General features: G+C 29.3%; 90 non-coding genes across 90 annotated transcripts; 65 read left to right on the forward strand and 25 right to left on the reverse strand.

The window, feature by feature from the left end:
* Window positions 1-53: 53 nt before the first annotated feature.
* On the forward strand, window positions 54-74 carry 21ur-1183. Its single transcript, NR_064069.1, has one exon.
* Window positions 75-196: 122 nt separating this feature from the next.
* 21ur-3613 lies at window positions 197-217 on the reverse strand. The gene has a single exon (NR_064070.1).
* Window positions 218-411: 194 nt separating this feature from the next.
* Window positions 412-432, reverse strand: 21ur-302. Its single transcript, NR_064071.1, has one exon.
* Window positions 433-799: 367 nt separating this feature from the next.
* Window positions 800-820, reverse strand: 21ur-15515. The gene has a single exon (NR_064072.1).
* Window positions 821-866: 46 nt separating this feature from the next.
* 21ur-4530 lies at window positions 867-887 on the reverse strand. Its single transcript, NR_064073.1, has one exon.
* Window positions 888-1384: 497 nt separating this feature from the next.
* 21ur-837 lies at window positions 1385-1405 on the forward strand. Its single transcript, NR_064074.1, has one exon.
* Window positions 1406-1598: 193 nt separating this feature from the next.
* On the forward strand, window positions 1599-1619 carry 21ur-5491. The gene has a single exon (NR_064075.1).
* A 371-nt stretch (window positions 1620-1990) lies between these two features.
* 21ur-1884 lies at window positions 1991-2011 on the forward strand. The gene has a single exon (NR_064076.1).
* Window positions 1996-2016, forward strand: 21ur-303. Its single transcript, NR_064077.1, has one exon.
* Window positions 2017-2151: 135 nt separating this feature from the next.
* Window positions 2152-2172, forward strand: 21ur-8593. The gene has a single exon (NR_064078.1).
* A 111-nt stretch (window positions 2173-2283) lies between these two features.
* 21ur-246 lies at window positions 2284-2304 on the forward strand. The gene has a single exon (NR_064079.1).
* A 142-nt stretch (window positions 2305-2446) lies between these two features.
* Window positions 2447-2467, forward strand: 21ur-5818. The gene has a single exon (NR_064080.1).
* On the forward strand, window positions 2448-2468 carry 21ur-10721. The gene has a single exon (NR_064081.1).
* A 150-nt stretch (window positions 2469-2618) lies between these two features.
* Window positions 2619-2639, forward strand: 21ur-13954. Its single transcript, NR_064082.1, has one exon.
* Window positions 2640-2746: 107 nt separating this feature from the next.
* On the forward strand, window positions 2747-2767 carry 21ur-11869. The gene has a single exon (NR_064083.1).
* Window positions 2748-2768, forward strand: 21ur-239. Its single transcript, NR_064084.1, has one exon.
* An 83-nt stretch (window positions 2769-2851) lies between these two features.
* Window positions 2852-2872, forward strand: 21ur-12081. Its single transcript, NR_064085.1, has one exon.
* Window positions 2873-2893: 21 nt separating this feature from the next.
* On the forward strand, window positions 2894-2914 carry 21ur-6567. Its single transcript, NR_064086.1, has one exon.
* Window positions 2915-3046: 132 nt separating this feature from the next.
* Window positions 3047-3067, reverse strand: 21ur-109. The gene has a single exon (NR_064087.1).
* Window positions 3068-3259: 192 nt separating this feature from the next.
* Window positions 3260-3280, forward strand: 21ur-10764. The gene has a single exon (NR_064088.1).
* A 322-nt stretch (window positions 3281-3602) lies between these two features.
* 21ur-4894 lies at window positions 3603-3623 on the forward strand. The gene has a single exon (NR_064089.1).
* A 46-nt stretch (window positions 3624-3669) lies between these two features.
* 21ur-3670 lies at window positions 3670-3690 on the reverse strand. The gene has a single exon (NR_064090.1).
* A 181-nt stretch (window positions 3691-3871) lies between these two features.
* Window positions 3872-3892, forward strand: 21ur-31. Its single transcript, NR_064091.1, has one exon.
* Window positions 3893-5030: 1138 nt separating this feature from the next.
* 21ur-809 lies at window positions 5031-5051 on the forward strand. Its single transcript, NR_064092.1, has one exon.
* Window positions 5052-5135: 84 nt separating this feature from the next.
* Window positions 5136-5156, forward strand: 21ur-4347. The gene has a single exon (NR_064093.1).
* Window positions 5139-5159, forward strand: 21ur-9909. The gene has a single exon (NR_064094.1).
* A 112-nt stretch (window positions 5160-5271) lies between these two features.
* 21ur-1579 lies at window positions 5272-5292 on the forward strand. Its single transcript, NR_064095.1, has one exon.
* A 170-nt stretch (window positions 5293-5462) lies between these two features.
* Window positions 5463-5483, forward strand: 21ur-8370. Its single transcript, NR_064096.1, has one exon.
* Window positions 5484-5704: 221 nt separating this feature from the next.
* On the reverse strand, window positions 5705-5725 carry 21ur-6530. Its single transcript, NR_064097.1, has one exon.
* A 38-nt stretch (window positions 5726-5763) lies between these two features.
* On the forward strand, window positions 5764-5784 carry 21ur-1914. Its single transcript, NR_064098.1, has one exon.
* An 85-nt stretch (window positions 5785-5869) lies between these two features.
* 21ur-9925 lies at window positions 5870-5890 on the forward strand. The gene has a single exon (NR_064099.1).
* An 82-nt stretch (window positions 5891-5972) lies between these two features.
* Window positions 5973-5993, forward strand: 21ur-11776. Its single transcript, NR_064100.1, has one exon.
* 21ur-15665 lies at window positions 5976-5996 on the forward strand. Its single transcript, NR_064101.1, has one exon.
* Window positions 5997-6151: 155 nt separating this feature from the next.
* Window positions 6152-6172, forward strand: 21ur-2922. The gene has a single exon (NR_064102.1).
* 21ur-8452 lies at window positions 6153-6173 on the forward strand. The gene has a single exon (NR_064103.1).
* Window positions 6174-6293: 120 nt separating this feature from the next.
* Window positions 6294-6314, forward strand: 21ur-12239. Its single transcript, NR_064104.1, has one exon.
* A 50-nt stretch (window positions 6315-6364) lies between these two features.
* Window positions 6365-6385, reverse strand: 21ur-1061. The gene has a single exon (NR_064105.1).
* Window positions 6366-6386, reverse strand: 21ur-15598. Its single transcript, NR_064106.1, has one exon.
* On the reverse strand, window positions 6369-6389 carry 21ur-6382. The gene has a single exon (NR_064107.1).
* Window positions 6390-6622: 233 nt separating this feature from the next.
* Window positions 6623-6643, reverse strand: 21ur-11990. Its single transcript, NR_064108.1, has one exon.
* 21ur-7620 lies at window positions 6624-6644 on the reverse strand. The gene has a single exon (NR_064109.1).
* Window positions 6645-6975: 331 nt separating this feature from the next.
* Window positions 6976-6996, forward strand: 21ur-5784. Its single transcript, NR_064110.1, has one exon.
* Window positions 6977-6997, forward strand: 21ur-12157. Its single transcript, NR_064111.1, has one exon.
* Window positions 6998-7227: 230 nt separating this feature from the next.
* 21ur-5946 lies at window positions 7228-7248 on the forward strand. Its single transcript, NR_064112.1, has one exon.
* On the forward strand, window positions 7230-7250 carry 21ur-12363. Its single transcript, NR_064113.1, has one exon.
* Window positions 7231-7251, forward strand: 21ur-15646. Its single transcript, NR_064114.1, has one exon.
* Window positions 7252-7598: 347 nt separating this feature from the next.
* On the reverse strand, window positions 7599-7619 carry 21ur-5217. The gene has a single exon (NR_064115.1).
* Window positions 7620-7871: 252 nt separating this feature from the next.
* Window positions 7872-7892, reverse strand: 21ur-12580. The gene has a single exon (NR_064116.1).
* Window positions 7893-8010: 118 nt separating this feature from the next.
* 21ur-9561 lies at window positions 8011-8031 on the forward strand. Its single transcript, NR_064117.1, has one exon.
* 21ur-7793 lies at window positions 8012-8032 on the forward strand. Its single transcript, NR_064118.1, has one exon.
* Window positions 8033-8223: 191 nt separating this feature from the next.
* Window positions 8224-8244, reverse strand: 21ur-13628. Its single transcript, NR_064119.1, has one exon.
* Window positions 8245-8376: 132 nt separating this feature from the next.
* On the reverse strand, window positions 8377-8397 carry 21ur-4918. The gene has a single exon (NR_064120.1).
* A 683-nt stretch (window positions 8398-9080) lies between these two features.
* Window positions 9081-9101, forward strand: 21ur-12900. The gene has a single exon (NR_064121.1).
* Window positions 9082-9102, forward strand: 21ur-11116. Its single transcript, NR_064122.1, has one exon.
* Window positions 9103-11958: 2856 nt separating this feature from the next.
* On the reverse strand, window positions 11959-11979 carry 21ur-5184. The gene has a single exon (NR_064123.1).
* A 347-nt stretch (window positions 11980-12326) lies between these two features.
* On the forward strand, window positions 12327-12347 carry 21ur-6281. Its single transcript, NR_064124.1, has one exon.
* A 221-nt stretch (window positions 12348-12568) lies between these two features.
* 21ur-1870 lies at window positions 12569-12589 on the forward strand. The gene has a single exon (NR_064125.1).
* Window positions 12590-13203: 614 nt separating this feature from the next.
* Window positions 13204-13224, forward strand: 21ur-14272. Its single transcript, NR_064126.1, has one exon.
* 21ur-118 lies at window positions 13205-13225 on the forward strand. Its single transcript, NR_064127.1, has one exon.
* A 483-nt stretch (window positions 13226-13708) lies between these two features.
* On the forward strand, window positions 13709-13729 carry 21ur-5431. The gene has a single exon (NR_064128.1).
* A 393-nt stretch (window positions 13730-14122) lies between these two features.
* Window positions 14123-14143, forward strand: 21ur-5621. Its single transcript, NR_064129.1, has one exon.
* Window positions 14144-14228: 85 nt separating this feature from the next.
* 21ur-4830 lies at window positions 14229-14249 on the reverse strand. Its single transcript, NR_064130.1, has one exon.
* A 617-nt stretch (window positions 14250-14866) lies between these two features.
* Window positions 14867-14887, forward strand: 21ur-14038. Its single transcript, NR_064131.1, has one exon.
* A 569-nt stretch (window positions 14888-15456) lies between these two features.
* Window positions 15457-15477, forward strand: 21ur-8367. Its single transcript, NR_064132.1, has one exon.
* Window positions 15478-15553: 76 nt separating this feature from the next.
* On the forward strand, window positions 15554-15574 carry 21ur-12478. The gene has a single exon (NR_064133.1).
* 21ur-8999 lies at window positions 15557-15577 on the forward strand. Its single transcript, NR_064134.1, has one exon.
* Window positions 15578-15828: 251 nt separating this feature from the next.
* Window positions 15829-15849, forward strand: 21ur-8393. The gene has a single exon (NR_064135.1).
* A 48-nt stretch (window positions 15850-15897) lies between these two features.
* Window positions 15898-15918, reverse strand: 21ur-2963. The gene has a single exon (NR_064136.1).
* Window positions 15919-15987: 69 nt separating this feature from the next.
* 21ur-10988 lies at window positions 15988-16008 on the forward strand. Its single transcript, NR_064137.1, has one exon.
* Window positions 16009-16091: 83 nt separating this feature from the next.
* On the forward strand, window positions 16092-16112 carry 21ur-12376. Its single transcript, NR_064138.1, has one exon.
* Window positions 16095-16115, forward strand: 21ur-11878. Its single transcript, NR_064139.1, has one exon.
* Window positions 16112-16132, reverse strand: 21ur-4849. Its single transcript, NR_064140.1, has one exon.
* Window positions 16117-16137, reverse strand: 21ur-9755. Its single transcript, NR_064141.1, has one exon.
* Window positions 16138-16233: 96 nt separating this feature from the next.
* Window positions 16234-16254, forward strand: 21ur-13203. The gene has a single exon (NR_064142.1).
* A 252-nt stretch (window positions 16255-16506) lies between these two features.
* 21ur-4628 lies at window positions 16507-16527 on the forward strand. Its single transcript, NR_064143.1, has one exon.
* Window positions 16508-16528, forward strand: 21ur-5424. The gene has a single exon (NR_064144.1).
* A 188-nt stretch (window positions 16529-16716) lies between these two features.
* Window positions 16717-16737, forward strand: 21ur-3910. The gene has a single exon (NR_064145.1).
* A 170-nt stretch (window positions 16738-16907) lies between these two features.
* 21ur-5278 lies at window positions 16908-16928 on the forward strand. The gene has a single exon (NR_064146.1).
* A 428-nt stretch (window positions 16929-17356) lies between these two features.
* 21ur-8527 lies at window positions 17357-17377 on the forward strand. Its single transcript, NR_064147.1, has one exon.
* A 74-nt stretch (window positions 17378-17451) lies between these two features.
* 21ur-9536 lies at window positions 17452-17472 on the forward strand. Its single transcript, NR_064148.1, has one exon.
* Window positions 17473-17555: 83 nt separating this feature from the next.
* 21ur-7412 lies at window positions 17556-17576 on the reverse strand. The gene has a single exon (NR_064149.1).
* Window positions 17577-17727: 151 nt separating this feature from the next.
* 21ur-4546 lies at window positions 17728-17748 on the reverse strand. The gene has a single exon (NR_064150.1).
* Window positions 17749-17903: 155 nt separating this feature from the next.
* On the forward strand, window positions 17904-17924 carry 21ur-3262. Its single transcript, NR_064151.1, has one exon.
* Window positions 17925-18385: 461 nt separating this feature from the next.
* 21ur-8023 lies at window positions 18386-18406 on the reverse strand. Its single transcript, NR_064152.1, has one exon.
* On the reverse strand, window positions 18389-18409 carry 21ur-12513. Its single transcript, NR_064153.1, has one exon.
* Window positions 18410-18753: 344 nt separating this feature from the next.
* Window positions 18754-18774, forward strand: 21ur-11350. Its single transcript, NR_064154.1, has one exon.
* On the forward strand, window positions 18755-18775 carry 21ur-1972. The gene has a single exon (NR_064155.1).
* Window positions 18776-18933: 158 nt separating this feature from the next.
* Window positions 18934-18954, forward strand: 21ur-10791. The gene has a single exon (NR_064156.1).
* Window positions 18937-18957, forward strand: 21ur-5097. Its single transcript, NR_064157.1, has one exon.
* Window positions 18958-19254: 297 nt separating this feature from the next.
* Window positions 19255-19275, forward strand: 21ur-9744. Its single transcript, NR_064158.1, has one exon.
* The last annotated feature ends 106 nt before the right edge of the window (window positions 19276-19381 follow it).

The raw sequence follows: 19381 nt of genomic DNA on the forward strand, positions 1-19381 counted from the left end.
CAATTGAGGTTTCACATAATTTTTAAAAAGCAATTTTATTGCATTACATACAATACAAACAACAGTTTTTGTGATTATTTTGTTTTATTTTCGTTTTAATTTTTTTTATTGATTTCAAGCTCATACAATTTTGTTAAACTAGTAAGTGTAAGTGAGAATTTAATTTTTGAAAAAGTTGAAATAAACAATTTTTGATAATTGCGTATACGTCAACAAAGCACAGCGTATTTGAAACAACAACTTATGAAAGCACACTGAAACAGCGAGTGAAATGCTTTCCAATTTATTTTGCAAAGGCTCGGATTCACTTTTGATAAACAACTTTACTAGCATAGTTAGTAAACAGAAGATTCTGGATTTTTTTCTTAAAAACTTTTAAATTTTGGAATGAAATTAAAATAAGTGTTATTTGGATTAAATTTCTCCATTCCATCAAAGTTGACCAAGTATCTAAGATAATATATGAATACACTGGAACAGCAAAAAAATTTGAAAAAAGAACTTCCATCAATTTTTTTCGCTTCTATTTATATCCGGTTATAACGGTTCATATTCCATAACTTAAAGAAAAATCCTTAAAAGACTTTACTCAAACTTTTGTTTTATGAAAAACGTTTTTTAATGGTTTAAAAAATAAAATAATATCACTAATGTTCATAGAAATTGAATTTATGACCTTATATCCGGAATATTCGCTCAGTGATGTTTTTCAAAAAACAAAACCGAAATTACTGTATCAGTCTTACTCCAATCTTACTCAAACTCTGAAAGTTCTGAATTAAAAAATTTTAAATATTTTTTTCAAAAAATATTGTATTTATTAGTGTTCTCGTATAAGATTTTCTGAAAGATATAAAATTTGTGAAACTGTTAATTCAAAACTGACAACTTTTTAAAAATTTTTGTGCTTTGTTTTTTCTACAATATGAAACTGTATTAATCCTGTAAAAACAACATCAAATGTCGGCTAAATTGTTATTTTTTTGAAATTTTTCTTTAACGATTTTTTCGACATATCTAAATTTCTGAATATATAGAAACGTGAAAATGTGTTATCCGAGTGAACAGTATCGTTATGTTTTGGCTCTAACAGTTTCATCTTGTTCATAAATTTGTTACGGACAAAACTTGTTCACTTCTCGAAGAAAATTTAAAAGAAAATTTACTGTAGTTGAAGAAATTTATTATAATGCTCCAAAAATTCATATAATAGTTTTATTCAAAATAGCACCAAAAAACTATACCAAGACTAGAAAAAATCGAAAATAAACCAAAATTTTTCAGAAAAACCTACTTTTTGTTGTTGGAGATTGGGTCATTGGTTCTTGTTGAAATAAAATGTTTCAGAACATCCATTTAAACAGATAGGCATTTGCAAAAATAATATACCGAACTGGTCCAAGTTTCTAAATTTTAAAAGATTAACTCGATATCTTATCACTAAAAGTTTTGGGTTTCATGTTTCTTGTAAAAAGGGTTTGAATCTCTGTTAAGATCCAGTGAAAACAAAAAATGTATATAAACAGATTTGTTCGAAAGTTACAAAAAAAAACATCTTCAATTAGTTGATAAATTCTTCACGAAAAAAACTGGTTCAGTTTTGATGATGAGGATGTATTTACTGAAAAATTTGATAATTTTTCCATTTTTTCAATGAGAGCGCAATCTAAGAATCAAGTGAATTCACAAAACTTGGTGCTTCGATATTATCTTGTATTTCGACTATTTCGAGTATTTTCGAGTTCGAGTATTTCGACGCAGCCGACTCTTTTCGGGTTTCGAGCCAAACTATACAAAAGGAGCGGCAGGCGTTTTCGAGCCTGCATGGAAACCCTATACTGAACTGCTTTTCTATAACTGTTTGTCTCGACGCTTTGTACAAACTGTTGAAGATATTTCAGATACGCTGGAAATTTGAACTTATTACAAGGGAAGTACTCCTACACTGTTTCAGGTTGTCCATAATTGTGATCACATGAAAAATCGAAGGTGCATTGAAACGAACAACTACTAATATGCAATTTTTAAAAATCAAATTATTGGTTAAAGGTGGTGTAGTCGAAATTTTTATTATTACCTTATTAGACATGAATTTGCTTCATAATGATGTTTCTTAAAAACTTTAAAATATTTCAAAAATATTTTTTGCGATACATATTTTTGACAATATGATTTTCCATAAAATAACTAAAACATTATTTTGCAAAAATGTTTAGTGTCAAAAATTCTAAATTTTTGCTGTTTCGTAGTGTTTTTTTTAGTTTCAATTCGTGACAAATTTAATGGACTATCTGGACATTTGGGAAAATAGTGAAAATAAATGAATTCGTTCAAAAAAAATATCAGATGAATGCTCGGGAAACGGGAAGCAAATTTTTTTCATTTCGAAATCAAAAAAGTTCTGTTTCAGGTAGTTTATATCATTGAAGAACTGCTTTTCTTATGATTCCTAGGATCGTTGCACAAAGAGAAAAACAGTGGAGTTGGAAATTAAAAAAAAATATTTTGGCAAGAGAAAGTATCGATATTTTTCCAGGTAGAACTATTTTCATACATAAACCAACTGCAAATGATGTTTCTAGGAGCATGTATAAAGTAATTTCATATTTATTTTTAAGTTTGCAAGTCGAAAATGTGCAAATTTTTAAAAATTATAGAAAAAGGCTGGAAAGTTATAAACACCTTTTGTAAAAAATATTATTATGTTTCATGTTGTTCATTCAAACTTACCAAATTAAAAATGCCATTTTATGGAACAGTTTCCAATTTTGTAACTTCAGCATTCCAATAATACATTTTTTTTTAAGTTTCAGGTTTTTAGAAAAAAAAACAGGTTATAATAAATTTTTGTTTCAAGCACCGTATCTAACGAATTAGGAAGAAAATAATGCAATCGAATGAGTACTTTATGATTACTAGATTACTTGATTATTTGAAAACTAGTAGTTTCCGGTATTTCAAATAAATTATTCTAATTTTAATTCAAGCACATTCGCTGAACATTCACAAAAATTTTGATAATTTACTACCGATATCGAAATAATAATGACATAAAAATGAATTAAGAACATTTTTTACAAATATTTTAGCGCTTTCGTCAACAGATTGAAACAGAAAATAAATTTGTTGCATTTTTTGGGTACTTAAACAATCAATTTTGAAGTGCTCGTTACAAAAATGCACCAAGTAAAAAATGGTAAAAAACAAATTTTAACAGTTTCGTATTGGCTTTATTTCTATTCTTACAGTTGATGGATAGTATACATTTTTTGCAATTGCTAATATTTCTGTTGAATAAAATAACGTTTTTTTTCAATGGAGTTGTTTTTATTTTAGTCCTGACGTGTTTTTTGAAAAAATTTCGGAGACGCTGAAAAAAAAATTACGTATACTTCTACACTGTCACGTGGTGTTATGCTGTCGCGGGTTGATCTACAAAAAATGCGGGAACTTTTTCCCAAAAAAACGTGACGTCAGCACACTCTTAACCATGCAAAATCAGTTTAAAGTCTGCGTCTCTTCTCCGGCATTTTTCGAAGATGAAACCAAAATGGGACTGTTACATGTTGTCCATAAATGTGTTAACTCGAAAAAATGAACATTGTCCTTTCTAAATAGCATTTTTAGGTAACATATTTGCAAAAACACTCAAATTGCAAATAATTTTTCTGCAATCAACTATGAAACTGAACATTCATTTAAATTTTAAACTCTAAATAACTCTATACCGAATAGGTAAATTATTTTGAAAATCTGTGAAGTTGTCTATAACCGTAATAACTTGGAAAAAATTATCATTACAAGTTAATAAATGTATGCTAAATCTTGTTTCAAATTGTTCAGAAAACATTGGAATTCATGTGCAATTTAGTGAATTTAGTGACATTGATACCAATATATTTAATTTAATTTAATTTAGTTTATTACGATAGTAAGATATCGTGAGGTAGAAAAAAAAACACACATTAATAGATACAAATCATCACAAGTGGTTACATAAATAAAAATGGAACAAAAATAAACATAAAACGCATTTCTTAAGTTTTTTATAGTTCAAAAAATGCTCTTGGTCTGGAGATTCTTTAAAAACAAAAATCCAAAAAATTTCTGTCGTGGGATTTCAGTCATGGACTGTGGCAGCAGTTGAAGTCTTGAATGACACAGCCGCTAGAAAGATGGATGTGAACAACGGCAGCAGTATGCATAAAAATTAAGTTTAGTACTTTTCGGCACGTTTTGACCTGAATTTCCAGAATTTTTATAGAAAATTGAGCTCGGATGATTTTGTGGGTCATTACGCCTTGTGAAACCAAAAAAACTGAGTAAATTTCGCAAGGTTGAATTCATGAAATATTCTAAGGTTTTTGCTAAGCGCCAGTGTTAACACGGAAAATGTTTATATGCTACAAAAATAATCAAAATTACTTTTTCACATCTTTAACTTACTTTAACATAAAAATCATACATCTGAAAATTATTGGCGTGCGTGGGAGGTGTGTTTGCGTGGGAAGTGCCGCGTGCCAAAACACCGTTTTTTCGAAAGGGTTCACCAAATTGCCGAGGTGATTAAAATCACACCTTATTGGGAAACATTACAAATTTTGAGTCAAATTGAAGGAAATTTATTCAGCTATCAGGATTCGATAGAAGAATGTACGTATGACGTGGCAGTCGCGCGAAAAGCTCATGTAAAAGAGCGCTTCATGTGTTACCATACTTTTGGCCCACCCTGTAATAACAATAAGTATGGTTACCAATACTCATCTTGAAGTTTTTAAATATTTTTTTAGATATTGAAAAATGTTGCCCCCTAATTTAGTTGCGTTTTATTCATTAAATATTATTAAATCTGTAACCTGTCCAGGGCAAACTTTTTCAACTTTTCTAAAAATAACAAAAAAACTTAGATCTATCTTTTAATAGAAATAGTCTATTGGAATTTGGTAATTTTGTAAATATTAATACTTTTTTGTGAAAAATAATATATGTTTCATGTTGTTTATAAAAGTACAAAGTTAAAATTTTACTGTTCTGGATTTGTTTTTCATTTAACCCATTTTCCGGCTTGAAATTTTGAAAGATTTCAAATGATGTTTCAAAAGGTTTTTTTTAAGTTATAGGGTTATGATTTCCATTGATATTTCATCTAATCGTAGTTTCAGAAATACCGTCAACTGTTGCTTATATGTTTAATTTTTAAAATTTTGACCAAAAATTTTTACGTCTGTATCACGTTTTTCATATCAATACAGTCCGGGTTATTTTTAACAATCCGCTTGCTCTCACCGTAATGAGATATAAGTCTAGAAAGAATACAAACTTTTGATAAAGGTATGTATCAAGAAAACTGAACCCTTGAAGAATGTGAGTTGAATAATACTGCCAAAATTATATTTTTCGTCATTAATCATTTTTACTGTTTCATGATTAAAATTAAAAAGTTATCTTTCCTTAATGATCAGTGTTCAAAATTTAAAATTGTCTTCTTATGTACATTAAAAAAGTTCAGCAATTAATTTGTTACCGTATAAAACATAAAAACGTCTGAAATACATATATACGGGCTTACGAAGTATTGGAAAAATACCATTTTTGAACATAAGTATGAACATTCGTATTAAAAGTTCAATTTTATCTGTTCAATTTTTAGTATCCTAAATCACTTGTTCCCAATTGTATTTTCAAATCATTGGAGGATTTTAAGAAACTATTTTTTGCCCATTCATTGTATTATTATTTTCTTTAAGCTCTTTGTGTTAAAGTTAAAGCCGACAGATTTCGAACCTACCAAAAATTTTTTTGTGAAAATGTTAAAATTTTTTCTCTGTTTCAAGTTGTTTGTAATACAATGTGAAACAGCGGAAAATGTTATATAAATCATCATTTCTGTGATAGAAAGTCAAATGGAAGCGGAATTTTAATTTTTGCTCTTTCAGATTGTTATTATCAATTCATTCGCTTTCCATATTCAATAAATATTTGAACAATTTTAAAATCGACCACATAATATTGTGAGAATTCCATTTCTAATTTTTGAATAGTTTCCTATAAAATTCAAGTACTTAAGAAGAACTGAATTTGCCATTTTTTGTGAAAACTCGTACTCTGTTTTACATACTTTTTAATATTGTGAACAATAAAGTTATAAGAGTTGTATAGCCAATAAAACGCATTTCTTCAGTTTTAGAGTTTTTCGTGTTTGGTTTTTATCTTTATTTTTGAAAAATTGATTAAAAAACATATTGAATGAGTTTCAGACAATCGATTTAAAAAAAAATTGTATCAAGCTATGTTGGAAATCGATAATAAAAACGTTAAAGTTTATTTTGATCACAATTTCTATACAAAAACAAATTGACGAACGACGGAATCAAAGCCACTGACAGTAAGTTGTTATTTTATTACTATTATTTTAAAAACAGTGTGAAACATGCTATTGTAGCTAACAAAATAAATTTTTAAATGCATTTTCGAATTTCCGTAAATATCAGGAATTTTATCATCGGATCAGAAAACTTTTAAACTTTAGTATTCTGAACACGTATAATACCCAAAAAAAGTTATTTAATTATCTAAAATTTAAGCTATAAGCTGTTTATGATCATCTTTTTGAAAATGCGAAATTTACGGAAATAGACTCCAAACTACTTTTTTTGATTAAATGATGGTATTTGAAGATATAATGAAAAAGTATATACATTTATTATATCAACTATTTTGTTTTTTTTATGCAAAGCTTTATGTGTTATGAGATTACCAAACTTGCGTTTTGAACTGAATTATTTAGATGTTCATTAAAAAATTATAAAACAAAACTGAAAAACAATATTCTTCAAAAAAAATTCTTTTTTGGGAGATTCCAAAAATAGCATTGGTGAAAGCTGAGGAATTTTTAATTTTTGACTGTAAATAGATATATCTCCTATTGCATGTTTCAATTAGTTTATAAACACATGAAAAAAAACAAGTTTGCAATTGTTTGTTCCTACAACAAAAACGTAGAAAATATCACCAGTTTGACCACAAAAATTGCGACTTTTCTTAAAATTAAAATTCTTGAAATTTAATATGCTGTTTTTATGAAAACTCAAAATACCATCGTGTTTTTAAACAAAACAGTGTGAACATTACTTTTCTTTGAAAATAAAAAAAGTTCTTGAAATTTCCGATTAACTCTCTCTACTGTTTCAATCTATTGATTTAAGTTTGACAAATATATCAAACCAATATCACAATGCAGCTAGAATTAAAATTAAAGAATATATTAGTTCAATTGCGCTCTGACTACGTTAGGAATTTCAAAAAACTTCAAAAAATACAAATTACAGTTTCATTCGAGTTTTGCAGCTCACCACGTCTGTCGTAGGAATTCATATGATGTTGATAAACTAAGCAAAGAGCGAATTTCCGACATTTATTTGCACTTTTTTTTTTGCATGTTTCAATTTGTTTCCTCACGCCGACTTTTCGCATCTTTTTTGCATTTTTGGGTTTCAGTTTGAAAAAAAATTAATAAAAAACCAGTTTTAGTTTAACAGAGTAAGTAAAACTCGGAAATTTGTTTTGCGAGCTTCAAGCTTGGTAAAATGCATGAATGTTCAAAGGCCAGGAGGACAACAATGCAGTAAAATTCTCAAAACAGAAATATAGAAATTTTGAAACAGTAAAAATTTTTTGACCACACAAAAGTTTCAAGATGAAATTTTTGCATTATTTTGAGTTTCAATTGTGAAACATACAGACTAGTTTCTTTGAAATAGGGTCCTGCTATAAAAACGCTAAGCTACTAGCTGTTACTAACATGAATTATACAAACTTTCAAGAATTAAAACATTTTCAGCTAGAAATACTATTGAGAGGGGTTTAATCACGACGGAGCAATGCTGTTCAATTTGGATAATAGGAATTTAAGAATAACAAAAACAAATCTAAGAAACTGTAAAAAAAATTTCCTCAGATTTTCACTATTTCATTGTGTTGCAAAATATAGTTTTGGTTTTTCTCCTTCCATTTCGGTTCAAAATTTAAAACCTAATTTTTAATTCAACTTGAGTCAAGGCCAAATAAATGTTTTTGAAACAAGAAAAAAAAAACAAAAAACTGTTGTGGTTAAGACTACAAGAATTTTTATCGAGTAGATTAGCCATCAAACAATAATGCAAAAACGTTTCTTGTTCAATTTTCATTTTTTCAAACGTTCGAGTAATACCTATTCTTTCTAATAAAATGCTTTCATATTTATTATCCTTTGATTCGGAAGATAACAATGTATTTTAAACTATTGAGACAGTTAAAATAATCTTTCAATTGTGTTAAATTATTATGATTCTTGAGCAAATTGAATAGGTTCTAAAAACAAACGAAATATCTTATCCTAATCATAAATCGGGCCGAGTACTATTTAAATCAATAAACACAACTATTTTGAAAATTTTGTGAAACAGGTAAAATTTTTAAAAAAAATATTATGTTTCGATCGCGCAGAAAGTGGGGCGGAGCATAACTTTTGAAAAAGTGCCGCACGGCGTTTTTCCCCGCCCCTTTTCCACTCCTTTTTCTTGCTTTTTTCAATAAAGCTTCAGTTTTATTTGTCTTTTTCTTTTTTGAATGAAAATGTTATCCAACTTGAAAAGAGATAAAATGACAAGTAACATTGAGATTTTATTGAAAAAAGCAACAAAAAAGGGAGTGGAAAATGGGCGAGGAAAAACACCGTGCGACAGTGTTGCAAAAGTTAAGCTCCGCCCCACTTTCGCGTGAAAATTTTTTGCAAAATTCGAGGGTCGATAAATAAATTTATACATTATTTATTACGATTATTTCGTATTAATTTTTCGTCCTTTGAATTAATCAAATTTATACGGCTTGTTGCAAGTTTTTTCATTAAAAAAATTACTAGAGTAATGAAATCCAATACTTGTTACCAATGAAACAAAAAAAACCTTATTTGTAAGTTTTTAAGCTTGGAATGGAATAAAGGCCACTTTTCTGGCAAACATCAAAAACAAAAATTTTACAGAAAAATTTAAAAAAAACCGTTTCAAAACCTCTACATTCAAAGTTGAAAGGCAAACAACTTATTGACTTCATAGTGATTTTTTTTTAATTATTAAAAAAAATTATGTTTGAAATTATTTAAAAAGGCATAAATTCAAAACTGCCAAAAAATCTGATGAACTGAATTTAATAACTTCGAGAGAAAAAAAAACAGTTTTTTTTTCGAGAATAAGCAAATGGAAAGTTTCTGAAAGTTATCGAATTATTTAAATACCAGCCGCTGACCGCGCCTACGGCGCGGGCAACGACTGGCACCATTAAAAGTATTTGACACACATACACTTCCAGAATTTTCTCGATTTTTCTAGAAAAAATCTGGAACATTCCAGAATTTTTTCGATTTTTCTAGAAAGTTCTGGAACATTCCAGAATTTTCTCGATTTTTCTAGAAAGTTCTGGAACATTCCAGAATTTTCTTGATTTTTCTAGAAAGTTCTGGAACATTTCAGAATTTTCCCGATTTTTCTACAAAGTTCTGGAACGTTCCAGAATTTTCCCGATTTTTCTAGAAAGTTCTTGAACATTCGAGAATTTTTTCGAAATTTCCAGAAGATTCTAGATTTCCAGAATTTTCCCGATTTTTCTACAAAGTTCTGGAACATTCGAGAATTTTTTCGAAATTTCCAGAAGATTCTAGATTTCCAGAATTTTAGAATTTTCAGAAAATTTAAATTTCCCGCCAAAATATTTTTCTCAGAAAATTTAAATTTCCCGGCAAAATATTTTTTTCAGAAAATTTAAATTTCCCTCCAAAATTTTTTTCTCCGAAAATTTAAATTACCCGCCAAAATATTTTTCTCAGAAAATTAAAATTTCCCACCAAAATATTTTTTTCAGAAAATTTAAATTTCCCTCCAAAATATTTTTTTCAGAAAATTTAAATTTCCCACCAAAATATTTTTCACAGAAAATTTAAATTTCCCGCCAAAATTTTGGGTCTTACCACGGTGGGTCTCACCACGACGGGTCTCACCACGATGGGTCTCACCACGATGGGTCTCACCACGATGGGTCTCACCTCGATGGGTCTCACCACGATGGGTCTCACCACGATGGGTCTCACCACGACGGGTCTCACCACGGTGGGTCTCGCCACGATGGGCCTCGCCACGATGGGTCTCGCCACGATGGGTCTCGCCACGATGGGTCTCGCCACGATGGGTTTCACCACGATAGGTCTTTCCACGATGGGTCTCACCACGATGGGTCTCGCCACGATGGGTCTCGCCACGATGGGTCTCGCCACGAAGATCTCGCAGGAACATTTTTTTAAATTTTCCAGAAGGTTCTAGAACAATCCAGAATTTTTTCGAATTTTCCAGAAGGTTCTGGAACATTCCAGAATTTTCTAGAATTTTCCAGAAGGTTCTGGAACATTTCAGAATTTTCCCGAAGTTTCCAATTTCCCTTCCAAAGACGGAAAGTCAATTTTTCCCAAACTACAGTAATTCTATAGTACTCCTACAGTACTCCTACAGTACTACTACAGTACCCCGACCATATTGCACTACTAATCGCAAACCTATATCTCTTCAAAAGACAAAAACACAATTTTTCATAAACTACAGTAATCCTACCGTACAGTACTCCTACAGTACTACTACAGTACCCCGACCATATCCCACTAATAACTCCAAACCTATATCTCTTCAAAAGACAAAAACTCAATTTTTCCTAAACTACAGTAATCCTACCGTACTCCTACAGTACTCCTACAGTACTACTACAGTACCCCGACCATATCCCACTAATAACTCCAAACCTATATCTCTTCAAAAGACTAAAACACAATTTTTCCTAAACTACAGTAATCCTACCGTACTCCTACAGTACTCCTACAGTATTACTACGGTACCCCGACCATATCCCACTAATAACTCCAAACCTATATCTCTTCAAAAGACTAAAACACAATTTTTCCTAAACTACAGTAATCCTACCGTACTCCTACAGTACTCCTACAGTACTACTACAGTACCCCGACCATATCCCACTAATAACTCCAAACCTATATCTCTTCGAAAGACTAAAACACAATTTTTCCTAAACTACAGTAATCCTACCGTACTCCTACAGTACTCCTACAGTACTACTACGGTACCCCGACCATATCCCACTACTAACCCCAAACCTATATCCCTCCAACAGCCGAAAACGCCGTGCCTTTGTAAGCTATGACGTCACTTCTTAACAAACGGAAACTATTTTTTTATATATAGGTAATGATTTAAAATTTGATTTTGTTTCACAATCGGTTCTTTATTTTTCATTTCTGGCCTCCAAATTCTTCTAATTTTTCCTATTTATGGAAGATACATGAGATTGAGAAAACGCGGATTTTTTACTTGAAAAAGCTGTTATCTTTGTAAAAAGGGTTCAGAAACTATACAAATACATATTTTGAAAAATATTTTAAATAATATTTTTAAAAAAATCTATATTTGCATAAATTTCTACGCTAGAGAAATAAATTTAGTAGCTTTGCAAAAGTAAAAAAATTCCTGCTAATTTTCAATTATAAAAAAGGGATAAGATACACTCGAAATAATAAAACTGCGTGGAGTGTACTGCAGAAAACCTCAAAATTAGGCCCCGCCTTTTTATCGTCCACTCACGGGGAAAAGGCAAAATTCGGGGACCAACCAATATCAGGCCGCCGACATCTCATGGGTTCCGCGCGCCGCTATGCTTAACTCGTTGTGGGTGTGGCAAGCTGTCTCCGCCCGCTGCGAGTTAAACATAGCGGCGCGCGGAACCCATGAGATGTCGGCGGCCTGATATTGGTTGGTCCCCGAATTTTGCCTTTTCCCCGTGAGTGGACGAAAAAAGGCGGGGCCTAAATATTAGGTTTTCTGCAGTACACGCCACGCAGTTTTATTATTTTGAGTGTATCTTCAAACTGAAAATATTCCAGTGAAACTACTAACTTGTTTGAATTTTCCAATAAATATAGTAACGTATTGAAGCAGTAATGTTTTTTTTTTTTAATTTCATACTTTAAAAGTCAGCTTCGTTGTGTCGAGGTTATTATTACATTTGATAGGATTTAATTCAATTTGTGTTTTGTTCCAAAATTAACTATTTTAAGTTTTAATGGAACGCAAAAATTTAACTATCTGTACTTACATCTGCCTAAACATTCAAAAATTTTAATTTAACAGACCTTTGTAGGAAACAAATGTCGTCAAAAATATCAAAACTCACGGAAAAATCCATATTTTTACTGTTTCGAACTGTTGTTGAAGAAAATTCGAAAAGTGTTATTACGTTCTTTCATTCATTGAAGAAATGCCTGAAAATGCAAAAACAACAGGACATTGTAGAAATACAGGAAATGACCAATTTTAAAACTAATCCGGTGTGGTAGATGCCGTAAATCTAATATTTTAGTTAAAAACTCTGTTAGAAGTTTGAACAAAAATCATAATTTTTCATTTTCCCGAAAAATTGAAAAAAAAAACAATACCGTTTCAATCCCTCTACATTCAAAGTTGATTGTAGGACAAAGGATTCGTGGCTATTTGCAAATACCAAGTGAACAATTTTAAATGCAAAAATTTAACTATCTATACCCATCAGGGCTGTGCGGCTGTCGGCTGTCGGCTGACGTCGACAGCCGAAAAAAAAAAGTAACTCGGCTGTCGGCGCCAGCCGACAGCCGAAGTATTGGTTTTTTCGGCTGTTTAGAAAAATTTAACAAAAAAAAATTTTCTATAAAATTGTCCAAAATATGCTCCAATCAGAAGGTATTTCATATATTAAAGCTAAAAATAGTAGTTTTTGACCGTTTTTAAACGTATAATTGAAAATTTCTGCCTGTGAAAGGAAAAAAGCTGACAGCCGACAGCCGAAGAAAAATAGAAACTCGGCTGTCGGCGTCAGCCGACAGCCGACCAAATAAATAATTCGGCTGTCGGCGCCAGCCGACAGCCGAGAAAAAAATTAGCACTCGGCTGTCGGCGTCAGCCGACAGCCGAATTTTTCCACCAGCCGCACAGCCTTGATACCCATATCAGTCAAAACGTGTGGAAATTCTAGGTTAACAGAATTTTTTAGAAATTAATCTGCGAAAAATATCAAAACTCAAAAAAAATTTTTCACTGTTTCGGACTGTTGTTAAAGAAAACTTTAAAAAATAACACAACATTGACACCGGCAAAAATCAGAAAAAAATTGATATTTTAGTTTCACTTGAAATTTAGAAAAAAAATCATGTTTCTTTGAGAAATATGATTTTTTTTTTCATATTCACCACTGGTTTTCACTTCATGAATAATAAGAATTATTTATTTTTAATTATTTATAGAAGTATTCGGAGAATACAGTACGCAACTATTTCCAAAAAATATTCGTGATCCTAATTTTCATATTAAAATTTCCGGAAGAATATAAGAATTATCAGAAACATTTTAATAGTTTTTGATGTGAAATAATTGTTTTTGTTGCAAGATTTTCTGCAGAATTTCCAAAAGTTATAAAACTCCCATTTTTGATTTGCTCAAAATTATTTTTGTATTTCATTGTTATTTTGCTAAATCCATTTTTTCACTGCTGCACATGTATTAAGACAAGATGAAATATACTCAATTAAAAAACAAATTTTGGCGGTTTCAAAACATTAACAAATGTCTACAACAATTTCAAACTCTAGTTCGCCAGTTTCTATAATTTACTTTTTTGGTAAGAACACTTTTGAATCAGATTGTAGTCCAAAACGAATTCACACTTTTTTGAAAGTTTTTTTTTAAATATGGTTTCAATTGTTCCAAGATTTCACATTTTCAATTGTTCCAAGATTTCACTATAAGTATTACCGTATCTGTCTATTTCTTGCCAACTTGTTTTTAAACCGGAGCGCTTGACTTTTTCTTGTATCTCTTTTCTTTTGAAATTCAGCAGTTCCTGACATTGTAGATTTCATAAAACTAATTGTTCAATTTTCAATCTGTGCTTAGAAAGTCTCAAATAAATAGTTTAATTTTGAATTTGAAAGTTTTACATTAATTGTTTAAATTTCTCACCGTTTCATATGTTTGTTAAATCTAATATCAATCACTAATATCAATGAATTGTTCCTTCGTAAAAAATTTGGTTCGAAAAAAAAGTCAGATGATTTGATTTAGGCACTGTCTGTTATTGATTGCTTTCTAAACACCAGTAATATATTTGTAGGTTTCAAAATAGGAAAGAGAACAAAAAAAAAACTATTTCCATCAATTTTTGTTACATGTTGAAACAGAAAAAAAATGTATTGGAAATTGATTGGAAATAATTCAAATTCTACCCGAAAACTATATTAATTTTGGAAATGTACGGTTTTTTTCAGTTTTTACACAAAAAAAAACATTTTTATTAACATTCTTAATGGTTTTATTGTATCTCAAAAAAATTCCAACAGATATGCAAACTTTGAAATTTTTAAAGGTTCTAGGCAAATATCTAACCTGAAAACGAGTCATTCTCCCAGTTAATAATGTTTTTGATATATTCAGCTTTTCAGCTCAGCTAGAAAAAATTTTCTATAAATCATCTAAAAATGCAGATATAAATATTTTCAATGATTTTTTACTTACAATGAAAAATTGGCTTCTTAGTTTGTTGTTTTGTTCTTGAAAATGCGAAATTTTAAATTTGTAGGGTTATTTTGATTCTATTTCAAAATTGTCCAAATCTACAACAAGTGGAAGATGTTTCAGATGAAAGTTTTGAAAACATATACCAAAAGTTGGGAAAATTGTTTTGAAATGATATACCAATTTTCTACCGTTTCACTGTGTTTTTATAACTTCAGAGTTTGGCAATTCAACAATTTCACTTTAAAAACTTTTTACTTGACCGTCATCATAACTAACTTTTTTATGGACATTTCAAAAATGTCCAATGATTTTACAATCTTAGATATTTTGTGGAAAGTTGTTGCAAAATAGGCAAAACAATGTTGGTTTTCAGTATGGCAGGCGGAATTGCGCCCAAAATAGCCCAAACACTCTAAAGTTCCACTCAAAATAATTTTTAAAAAATCGGGAAACAAATTTTCGAACAGTACTGTTTTACTCAAGTTTTATTGAGGCAATTTTAGCGACTTGTTTCAGAAAATCTTCAGAAACTCTAACAAAATTGAAATATAGGACATCAAAAGCTCATTTTCAAACTAAATTGTCCACAATTTTTCATAAACACCAATTTTTTATTTTACTGATTCGGATTCGTTTTATGTGTTTCTATACTTTCTCTCGTAGTAAAATTCGTTTGACGTTATAACGGCATTTTCTGGAAGTTCCAGTTATCAGGGAGTTTTTTTTTTTGAAAATTGTGTTTTTTTTTGTTATTTTTGCTTAGTTTTCAAACATTACTGTTTCACGTTGCTTCATTAAATTGGCAAGTTAGTTTGTCTGATAATTAAATACCGAAAAAATCAAATTTCAGACTTATGGTTTGGAACAATTTTTTAACTGTTTCACTTTGTAATTATGAGTGCAACTTTTAATCTCGACAGTACTGTTAGAAGGTTTTTCAATTGAAATTTCAACTATTTTGCCCACTCTGAGAGGTCGTTGTTTGGATGAATTTCAATTTAGAGTTTTTTTTTTAATTTCACAGTTTGCATGAAATATATTTTTGAAAAGAAAAAAAACTCTTAAGAAGAAGAAAAATGAGAAAACTTCATTGTACTTATATTCGTGTATTACAATCTTTAACTGTACCATCTTTCAAAATATTTTTAAACTGTTTCAAACTTTTATAAAAAACTAAAAACATGTGAAACTTTGATATACATAGGGTTATTATAAATGTTTGAAAATATATACTTTTTTTTGAAATTCTGTAAACTTAAATAGTCCTAGGTATGTTTTAGACACATTGGTAATTCACTGGAAAATGAATGTTTTATCAAAATTTTGAAACGGTAAGTTTCAAAAGTTCTAACAATTCAGAACGACACAATTTTGACACTAATTTCAAAGAAAAACCATTTGAAAATTTTGTTTACAGTTTCAATGGTTTTGTATAGACTTGATTTCTGGGGTTTTACTTATTTTTAACCTTTTTTGTCGTTTAGCTTTATCTAAGTCTAGCAAATTCCAAAGTTAATAGATTTTTGTTTTATGAAATTTTTAAAACAGAAAACATTTTCAAATGTGTTACTTTTCTGGTTCAAATCACATTTTCAACTAATGCTTCCACAATTTGCTATAAAGTTTAAAAAAGTTCGACAATAAAATTATTCGATAGCTGTGACATCAAATCCTCAAAACTGTGGGCGTGTCCTAACAAGTCACGCCCATTTTTTACTTTGAGACCAATTGCTGTGAGACTTTACTCTGAGAAAAGAATTTACTTTTTTGAACTTTAATCTAAACATTATTGAAACAAGTTTTTAATAGTTACTCGAAATTAATTTTCCTGTTTCAGAGAATCTTTAAGCATTGCCAAACATTTTCAAAACCATTGAGGAATACAAAACACGATTTGTATCTTGAACCAAACTTAAAATATTAAAAAAAAATTTCTCTAAAATAGAAAAATATAGATTTATGCAAAAATGCTCCATTGAGAAAATGTAGAAAAATTGAAAGAAAATTCAATAACGTTTAAAGTGAAATACTATATACTGTTTTAGTTTGTTCTTAAAATTCAGAAGTAGGCAGTTGAACGTAATAGATACTTGCATTTTCCCTCCATTTCAATGTTAGCCTATTATATTTTAATCGCTACTATGTTCTCAAAATAATTTTTCAAACAATTCCGTAGTTACTGAGAATTTGCCGATTAATTTTCAGTAAAATTGAAAAATATTCATTGACTGTTTCAGTACATTTTTATAATTGTGTGGTTTAAAATTCTAGTGCTCGTAACTTATTGTCGTCCTTACCGCTGTATTTAAAACTGTTAATATATTTCAATTGATAAAAATGCATATCTTCAAATGTGGATTCCATTTATTTAATCCTAAACCTTACGAGGTAAATGGGAATTACGTTCAATTTGAACGGATAAATTAATGAAAATTTGATTAATTCATAAAATTGCAAAGGCATAATAAAAAAGTATTTTTCAGAAACTTAATGTTATCTTAATAAACTCTACAAAAATTTGATAATACTGTTTCACTATTTCCTGATGGATATAATATATTCAAAGTATTTTTTGTGGTTTTACTAAATATTTAGGAGACGTGAAAATTTCGAGCAATTACTGAGAATTTCAGGATCTTGTCGATTATTTTTCAAAAAAATGAGGAAATATTCATTGACTGTTTCAGTACGTTTTTATAAATGCGAGTTTAAAATTCTAGTGATTCGTTGTCATGTATTTTTTTTTGGATAATTTTTATGTTTTGCACTTTTTATGTTTTACCACTGTTTTTTAAACTATAAAATTAATTCAATTTATCGAAAATTCATGAATTCACTAGTTTTTTTTAACTCTCTACAGAAATAATATTTGTATACCTTTTGAAGCAAAATTTCAAACATTGATTAAAAAAATGTATTCTTTGTTTACATCTCACAACGGAACTAATTAAATTTGTTAGTTACCTGCTTCAATATATTTTTGAAACCTGATTTTATTTTTTTGATTTTTAAAAACTTAATTTTTAAAATAAATTTCCTTTATAGTTGCAATAGGTTAATGTTTCCAAATGCTTGCAAATCTTAGCTTTAGTCTTAGAAAACAAAACGTCACCCAAAACTACATGTTTCTATCATTTCAACTTTTACAGATTCATTAAACATTATCTAAAATTGATTTTATTTTATAATTATTTTCTTTATATTTTTTGAAATTAATTTTTTAACTGTTTCAATGCGTTTTTAAATTTTGATTGAAAAAACTGGCATTAATCGAGGATTAATCGAGAATGAATTTTTCCGTTTTTTTTTTAAGTTAACTTCACGTTACAACAAATTCAAATAGTTGAATAAATTGTTTGATTTCCTTTTAAAAGATAAATTTTCATTGACTTTTTCTAAACTTTCATCCACACCCAGGTGGGAAATTCGGCATGAAAAATTCTTACTGAATTTAGTGAAGCTTTTTGTATTCTAATGTTTTTATTTGTTCCACTATTTCATTGTGCTGCTATGAAAATGGTTTTTGGAATATTTTGTTTTTTTTTTCAAATAATCTGAATAAGCTAAATTCTTTGAAGAACTTGCTTTTTTGTTAGCAGTAAAATTTCTTTTTTGAATTTTAACGTGTTTTTTCACAATTTAGGTACAACTTTAGACGTTTGACGATACTTAGAAAATTTAATGTATTGGTTCGGTAGGTTGGAATATTTTATTCAAATTTTGCAATCCCCATTATACATTATTTATCTATTCATTTCGCTATTCACATAAGATTATTAATTTTCTGAACACGTAATCTATATATTCCCCATCAGATACAGTAATATATTTTAGTTTGATTTTTGGCTTTATAACATTTTTAATGTCTTTTAAAGTAGTTTTTGTCTGATGCCGTTTTGTTTTTCAAAATGCGACAATTTGAATTTTTAGCATTCATCTTAACTCTCAAAAATGTTTTTCAACATTTACAGCAAATTCGTAAAAAGTTAATTCTGGTTTTAAAAAGAGATACACAATGTTGTGATTACTGTTTTACCATGGAATAATGTATTTTGCAATAGAAAAAGTATTTCGACCGTTTCAATAAGTTTTTATAGAATCGCATTTCAGAATTTCAATGTTTCTTCCATTATATCAACGGTCAATTTATCAGTCATTAAATTTTAATTTTTTGCAAAAATGTTTGTGGTTTCAAAGATAAAACAATTTTTGTCGTATTGCCATAATTTTTCTCACGTTCGGTTGAAAATTCCAGTACTGTTTCACTATGTGGTGATAAACAATCAAGTTTTGTTCAAAATAATTGTCTCTGTGTGGGTATATCTGTAATTTTTCAGACCTTGATCTACAACTAAACTCATTTTACAGGAGTTTTTAGCGAAAAATTGAAAAAAAAATTATAGTTACAAGCTGTTCTGATAAATTGCGAAGTTTTGTTTAAAACAAGGCCGACTGTCCCTTCTAGGAATATTCTCTAAAATTAAAAAAAATCAAGTGTTATGCAAATATTCTCATTTGAGAAAATATGAAACATTTGAAATATAATTCAATTATGTGTTTAATGAAGAATTGTTCACTGTTTCAGTTTGCTTGTAGAATTCAGGTGTTAATTTCTACCCACTTTTAATGGAAATTGCAGTTCAAAAATTAGAAAATCCCGGAAATTGCTGATTGATTTTGGATGTTTTCTAATATAGGAAGCGTTTTACTACTGTATCATTTGGTTGTGATAAACTGTCATTTTGTTT

Source organism: Caenorhabditis elegans, chromosome IV, assembly GCF_000002985.6.
Source record: "Caenorhabditis elegans chromosome IV".
Classification (NCBI taxonomy): Eukaryota; Metazoa; Nematoda; class Chromadorea; order Rhabditida; family Rhabditidae; genus Caenorhabditis; species Caenorhabditis elegans.